Genomic DNA, 8,025 nt, shown 5'->3' with positions numbered 1-8,025 from the left:
TCGGCCTGCCACGCCCTTACCGTTGCTGTGCATGCGTGACATCTGGCAACATACTCCCTTGAGCCAGGCGGTTCAAGGCTATAATTTAGGAAAATACCAGGCAGTCCTGGAGTATTCTGGTAAGTACGCATGGAAACCCCATGGATGTGTAGCTCATGTTGAGAGACAGTGGGCGTGCTGTAGTGCTTGAGACTGGAGATGCCTGGGACGTACACTCTGCGCTTACAATTCTGTCGGGGAAGGAATCTCCAAATAATACACATACGCCCTCCTCCACTTCGAAACTGGAGAAGAGGATGCAGCGGGAGCTTCTCCGACTCAACTGTTTTACCCATCCCGCTCTCCCTCCAGAATGTCGAGCAGTGTCCCTCACAGATTGGATCTCGCAGCTGTATGTTCCCTCATCTGGTCAGCTGTCATCTGTGTGTGAGCTCCATCTCCCTCGTCACCATCCGCTGGGTGGTTGTTGTGCGCAATCTCGGTTGTTCCCTCGAGGTACTGTGAGCTGGCAGGACATGCTCTAGAGTAGCAGGCTGTGTCCCTGAGGGCGTCTTGGGGAGTATAGGTACCTCACCTGCTTTTCCGCCTGAGAGAAGATCAGGACATGTTGGTCTGAGTCCCAGTCTTGATACCTCAACTGGGAAGTCATTAGCCTCGCCTGAGTTTCATGTGATGCATACCGACTGAGGAACGGTGTTGCTCTTGGTGCGCCTTGAGAACACTCTCCACGAGAGGCCTGTGGTCAGTCCAAACCTCAAAGCTGTCTGCCGTAAACGTAAGGTAATCAAAGGCTCGTACTGCCTCACCACATGTCCAGAGCTTCCAGATATCGATGACCCGGCATATCGTGTTTCAGCATCTATATTCTTCAGTGTAGTGCGGGACAAGTACGACGACCAGCATTGGTGTGCCTGTTTCCTCTCACGCCTGAATTGATGGGCTCCTCCAAGGCATTGGTGCTGTGCATCACAGTGCACCTCGAATGTTTTGCTCACTAAAGCGTCTGGGAGGCGCTTAACCGGATTACTTATAGGCCTCCTTCCAAGGCATTGAAGGCCACTTCAGCCCTTCCTCCCCAAACAAACTTCAACAGCCCTTTCTTTGGTGAGAGCAGTCAGGGGTTTGGTACATTGCTGCAAAGCCGATGTGGCGGCGGAAGAAACCGCAGCTTCCGAGGAAGCGATCGGAATGTCCCTGGGCAAATCGCGCCTCTTCTATGGTACAAGGCAGTCTTCGCCGGATTGGGCTCACTCCTCGTGAACCCACAATAAAACCCAGGAGCTGGATACCTGCCTGGCAAACTCGCACTTACTCCCAGGTTCAAACTCATGCCTGCATCCTGGAAAGAGTCAAAGTCTCCTAAGATGCTGGAGATGTCGCCTGAAGGTGAGGAAGATGCAACCACCTCAACATCGTCCAGGTAGGCGAGCTGTGACGACCCCCAACACAGCTGCAAGCACGAAGGTTTCATGTTGCGCTGGAAAGTTGTAGGTGCAGTGAGAGCCCGAAGGGGAGACGGCGGAAATTGCAGAAGTCGGTGGCCGTCAGAAATACGCTGTCTTAGCCGGTCATCAGGGTCACAGATAATGGCCCATAGGCAGACCGGCTGTCAAGGACAGTGAACCACGTGCCCGCCTGTCACGCGTCCAGCTCTCGTCGATTCGGGGGTAGCGGATATGCGTCGGAGTGGTCACCTTGTTTAAACCCCCATAGTCGACGCAAAACCGGTAGAGAGCCATCCTTCTTGCGGACCAAGCACCACCGGTGACAGCCAGGGACTGGAGTGACGGCTCGATGACGCCTTGACCAACATACGGTCGCACTCAGTGCGAATAATCTCCCCTTTCATCTTCTGCGTGAGCCTCCACTGCCCGTACACACACTGAGTGTCCGTCGTCGTAATGATGTGGTGCTCCACTTCAGCACATTACCAACTAAGCCTGCTTATTCTCCAGAGAAACAAGCTTGGAAAACTGTCCAGCACTAACCACGCAGCTGTGCCGTCTTGTTCTCTGGGGTCAAGATGGCTCAAGTGCTATGGAATGGGGAGCATCTACCTCAGCACCACTACACCCTCCACTCTCCACAACACGTAACATCTGTCTCCTGCTGGTGGGGCCTTGTCCAGCTCTGGCGTTTCAGGGAACACCGAAGAAGTCGTCGTCCTCGTACCCAAAAATCAAGCAGGCGGCAGAGCTGTCATAGTCGTTCACTCTAAAACCTTCGCCGACTCGAGCTGCCACCACCGATGAACCCCTCGTCTCCTCCTCAGAGAGCGACCTAGCCATAGCACGTAGATTCCCTTGACGACTCGCATAGGGGGTGTTAGAACGTAGAGAAGGGGGAGTGCAACAACCTCCTCGGTCCCCAAGAAGGAGCGTACCCACTAGTACAGCACCTGTGCGTACTTGCGTGGCTTGTGGGGTTACAACCCATGACACTTAACGACGTCCCTGGACATAACCTAAGTGCAGTACAGTGAGGCGGTCTGTGCTGCCTCAAAACACAGGCAATGTGTCATCTGGTGCGCTCTGGCGCGTTACTGTGCCGCACATACTGTCCCTGATTTTTCTTCCACCTTTGTTTCCTCGGCCACATGACAGCAAGAACATTACCTGTCCAATTCGGCAGCATCAAGGTCCTCCAGTTCTGGTGACGCCCGAGGAATTTCATGACCGCAGGACAGGCTGTGCCTCTGCATTCCCACGGGTCTAGGCGATCCCATGAACGGAACCATCCACTCCTTCCCTCTTGTCAGTTCAGATCAAAGACAGACGAACAGGATAGCCGCTGATAGGAGACCATCCCCCAGAGCAGTCCCCAGGAAAGCGGAGTCCCTCAATGACACAAGTCCGGTGGGACAGTCACGTAGAATGGATTGTGAAGAATGTCCACCTCCGCCGTGACTGGCGGCTGGCCTGAAACCCCTGCAAGCTCTTTGGCTAGATGCAGGCGTACCCCATGAAAACCGCTAGGGACTCATCTTCATCATTGTCACCACTGAATAACCTGTGTCGACGAAGCAGAGAATGGCCCTCCTCCGACCTCGAGGACAATGAGGCGTACCTCGAACTGTGGTGGAGTCGACTGGTCTGCTGAGATCCCCTCGTAGCTACGGCCGCCCGTGGGTCGGGAGTCCTGCCTCCGAGCGGCGTTGGGAAAAGGACAAAGACCTTGAGTCCCCGACTCAACACTCGCATACGGTAGCAATCGACCCCCGTCCTGCCCGGCACTCGCTGGTATGTGCCTCCCATCCTGGAAAATCAAACCCAGGGGCGATGTCTGTTTGTCCCTGCGACGGGGAAGGGGAGCGGGCGAGGTGAAGCAGGGACCTCGGCCGAGACTCCTTACCAATCGCGGAGGACCATTAAGCGAGTGTACTTCCAGGGCCTGGATGACTGGAGCCGCTTGTGGCAATATGTCCCTGTAATACTACCAGCCGGGGATTTACATTCTAAGTGCTGACCTGAGTTATAACGCAACCCAGCCATCCGTCGTCCCGCATGCCATGCTGAATGTCCACTACCGGTACGACTGCCAGGACCCGTGGACGTCTGGTTAGGGAATGCCTTGCTCCCACTACAGAGTCCCAAACCACTGGCACTTCTCCCCATGGCAACGGTGGAAGGAAATCGTGCCATAAGACTGCTGGCAGACCACCCTGTAAGCCCATCCCGGAAGGTACGCTGCATCACTCTCCGCATTCCCCATGTCCAGGTAATCAACGAGCGCCCTGCTGCACGCCAGGCGCTTCAGCACGATAAAAAAAAAATTATTTCCCCCCCCCAGAGGTCCTTGGCCAACCGCCATCCTGGCTACAGCCAGCATATTCGAAGAAATGCTTGGCCGTAGAGACACCTCTGAATTGCTCGCGGAGTCGTGCTTTGAAGTCAACATCCAATCCCGGATATGGGCGAACCCAGGACGTTTGAGCACTGACCCATGCTACCCCCTTACCGCGCAGCTGCGTGCCATCCGGATGTAGGCTTCCGATGTTGCTGGCAGGTGGCCAAGCTCTATACTGGAGATCCAGGACTCCAGCTCCTGGCCTCTGCTGGATGCCCTGATGTCCGAAGGAGTCTCGCCACAGAAAAAGGGCACCTCGTCTCGTCCACTGCCATAAAATGAACCGAGTCCAGCTGTGGTCACCTAAGTGAACTGGAGGTGCATGCGGGTTGGCGAATGAGTGGAAAGGCGGAAGGCTGAGGCTAAGGGCTGAGAGGCTGGAAGGCTGCAAGCCTTTCACGAGCAGTTGAATTGAGCTGGTTTCGCCAAGAGACGTACGTCCCTGTGAGGGCCCCGTAGGACGTTCCCAAGTGGCGCACGGGCGGTTGGCACAGTTCAGCCATGAAGGAAGCAGGCGGCTGCGTGGCATCCTACTGCAGACTGACACTTCCTGGTTCCCGCGCCTGAAGCGATCCCCAACCTGGCGGGGACCCATGAGGTCCACTCAGCGGCAGGTTGACTTCCCATCAGGAGCGGGGCAGAGCGTTTGTGGAAGGCGAGGCTCTGTACAGGCAAACCGCTGGAGGCAGATGGGAGGATTGCTTGGGTCCTCTCCGAGGCGGGCTGTGCTGAGGGTAACCGATGGCGGAGGCAGCAACCGAGCACAGCCCGTAGCCGTAGAGCCCCAACAGGCTTGCTCTTTCAGAGAACCAACCTGCATCTGCGCCTGCATGCGGCCCTCCAGGTGTTCCTGCATCGGCGAGCTGTCCTACCCATCTGTCCTCGAACCGAATCCACAAACCGCCTCCATAGCTCAACCGCTCACTTCACTGGCTGGCGGAGACCCACTTCCACTGCGTCCCAACACACCTCACTACCAACAGTATCCTGTCCATCCCAAGGCGGTCCCCTGCGAGAAGGACTGTCCTCCTCAGGTAGGCGCGCGAACCCGCCTGTGTGCCTTGGGGCGCACCATGGTTCCGAGTCACGTGACTTACTGTGCAGCGTAGGGCGTGACGTAATGGTACCGAACAGACTCGCAGCCCTCCACGTCACACTTAAAAAGGTCACTGCACCCTGGCCGAGACACTGTGGAGGCACTTACAGCTAAAACGGAACACTAAAAACAAATACAAAGAAAACACTAAAAACAAATACAAAAACATAAAAAAAAGAAACCAGTGTTAAATGCTGCAATAAAATCTATATTAAAAAAGACAAACTAAATTAAGCTGAAAAAAAAGACAAGTTAATAAATACAGTAAAATATAATTAAAATACTGGAAATAAATTGGGCACTGGCATATAATAAGAAAAAAATCAAAGTAAAAACCCCATTAAATTTTAAAAAATACAGAAAAACAAATTATGAAATTCAAAAGTTAAGCATCAAATGACACTAAGACAAAAAATGCAATAAAATATGACCAGTAAAATCATTAAAAAACAAGCAAACTCAAAACAGTAAAATTACGTTAAAAGCTTCAAAAAAAAGTTACTATAAAAGAAATGAACTAAAATGTGACACTGGCTGAAGGCCTTAAAAAATTATACATAAAAGAGACAAACATAAAAACGACAAAACATAAAAAGATATCAATGGCAACGAGACATGTAAACAAAGCGAGAGGCCGTGGATTCGGAGGCAAAAATAACAAAATAGGACCTCACGATCCACTCGCTGCCAACCACCTTTACTGTAGTGGGTTCGTGGGGCACTCACCCTCCTACAGGAGCTGTAGAGAGCCTTCTGCAGCAGGAAGGCGTGGAAGGGCAAGAGGGAAAACCGGCCGGCATAAAGGCAACTGACTAAGACGCTAGAATCTTTACTTTACGTTTATTTGTCAGGCACAAGCTACTACATGTATTAAAACAAACAAGGTATCACAGAACTGGCATGTAGTAGAATAAAAACTTACGCTAGAACGAGAACACGAGAAAACACACACTCCTGCCCAACCCAAGCACACAACCTTCCGCCTTGAAACCTCCTCCACAACTCAAAGATGGCGGTCTTGGAGACCCCGACATAACAGGGGTTGCCAACTATGAATTATGTTACAGGTCGTTTGTGCTTGGATTGGGTGCTCCTTCTCCTCCTTTACACAGCCTAAAATACTCCTGGAGGTGGGGCGTTTGACAAAGCGCCTCGACGGGCGTCGCCAAAGGGCGTGACGAGGGAGTACAAAAAAAGAAAAGAACAGGGACGCGAGGCACCCGTCACCCGTTCGCATACGCGCGAATCCGTAGCGTTCGCGTAAGAAATTACGTTACTCTACAATATTTATATACATCATTCATATATATCATATACAATTACACACACACACTCATATATATATTATATACCATAAATGTATATATAATTAATATATATATATATATATTTAAACATTATAAATATATATATATTATATATATATATATATATAATGTATATTAGATAACTGCTATATATAATATATTTTACATTATTAATATTTATTTACATATTTATATATACGATATATATATAATATTACTATACTATATTATATATATATATATATATATATCTATATATATATGTATCATATATATATATATATATATATCTATATATATATATTCATATATATATTATATCCATATAATTATATATATATATAATAAATATATATATGAATCCATATAATCATATACAAGTATATATTATATATTTTAATATATATATATATATATAATCTATATAAAATTATACTATTAAACGAACATATCGACATTTTATTATATATATTCATATTATAATATAATATATATATAGTATATAATCTATATATATATTATGTATATACATATATTATATATATATCATATATATAATAATTACTTATATATATATAATATTATATATATCTATTATATAATCTAACATATATATATATATATAGTTATATATATATATATATATATAATATATATATTCTATCCCATATATATATGTATATATATATATAATATATTTTATATATCTTTATGTATATATATATATATATATATATATATATATATATATATATATATATATATATATATATATATATATATATTGTAGTGGGTTCGTGGGGCACTCACCCTCCTACAGGAGCTGTAGAGGAGCCTTCTGCAGCAGGAAGGCGTGGAAGGGCAAGAGGGAAAACCGGGCCGGCATAAAGGCAACTGACTAAGACGCTAGAATCTTTACTTTACGTTTATTTGTCAGGCACAAGCTACTACATGTATTAAAACAAACAAGGTATCACAGAACAGGCATGTAGTAGAATAAAAACTTACGCTAGAACGAGAACACGAGAAAACACACACTCCTGCCCAACCCAAGCACACAACCTTCCGCCTTGAAACCTCCTCCACAACTCAAAGATGGCGGTCTTGGAGACCCCGACATAACAGGGGGTTGCCAACTATGAATTATGTTACAGGTCGTTTGTGCTTGGATTGGGTGCTCCTTCTCCTCCTTTACACAGCCTAAAATACTCCTGGAGGTGGGGCGTTTGACAAAGCGCCTCGACGGGCGTCGCCAAAGGGCGTGACGAGGGAGTACAAAAAAAGAAAAGAACAGGGACGCGAGGCACCCGTCACCCGTTCGCATACGCGCGAATCCGTAGCGTTCGCGTAAGAAATTACGTTACTCTACAGCCCCTCCCCGGGGAACAGAAAACGCCACACCTCCAGAAGTGCCAGTACCCAACTAAAATGTTGTGAAAAATACTAAAATATATAATAAAATATAAAATACACTTAAAAATCCAAAAGGTTCTATACAAAATGTCATAATGTTAACAAATAAAATGTATAAATTCCAAAATACAATAAAATATAAAATCAAGACTAGAATGCTGAACACAGAAAGGTAAAAAAAATCACAAAATAGCACCAATAAACAAAGTAAAAATCACAGCCCAAAAATAAAACATAAAACTTTTGTACAATAAAATCACAGATAAATGTCAGAAACAGTGTGCACAGATCTCACTTCCTATTTTCAGTGTTCATATGGATATAACACTTGGTCGCACTCTTCGAGGTAGTCGACCTCAGCGG

The sequence above is a fragment of the Penaeus japonicus genome, unplaced genomic scaffold, assembly GCF_977035675.1.
Source record: "Penaeus japonicus unplaced genomic scaffold, GWHDUDI00000001_assembly GWHDUDI00000042, whole genome shotgun sequence".
Classification (NCBI taxonomy): Eukaryota; Metazoa; Arthropoda; class Malacostraca; order Decapoda; family Penaeidae; genus Penaeus; species Penaeus japonicus.
Note: the sequence above shows the minus strand (reverse complement) of the source record.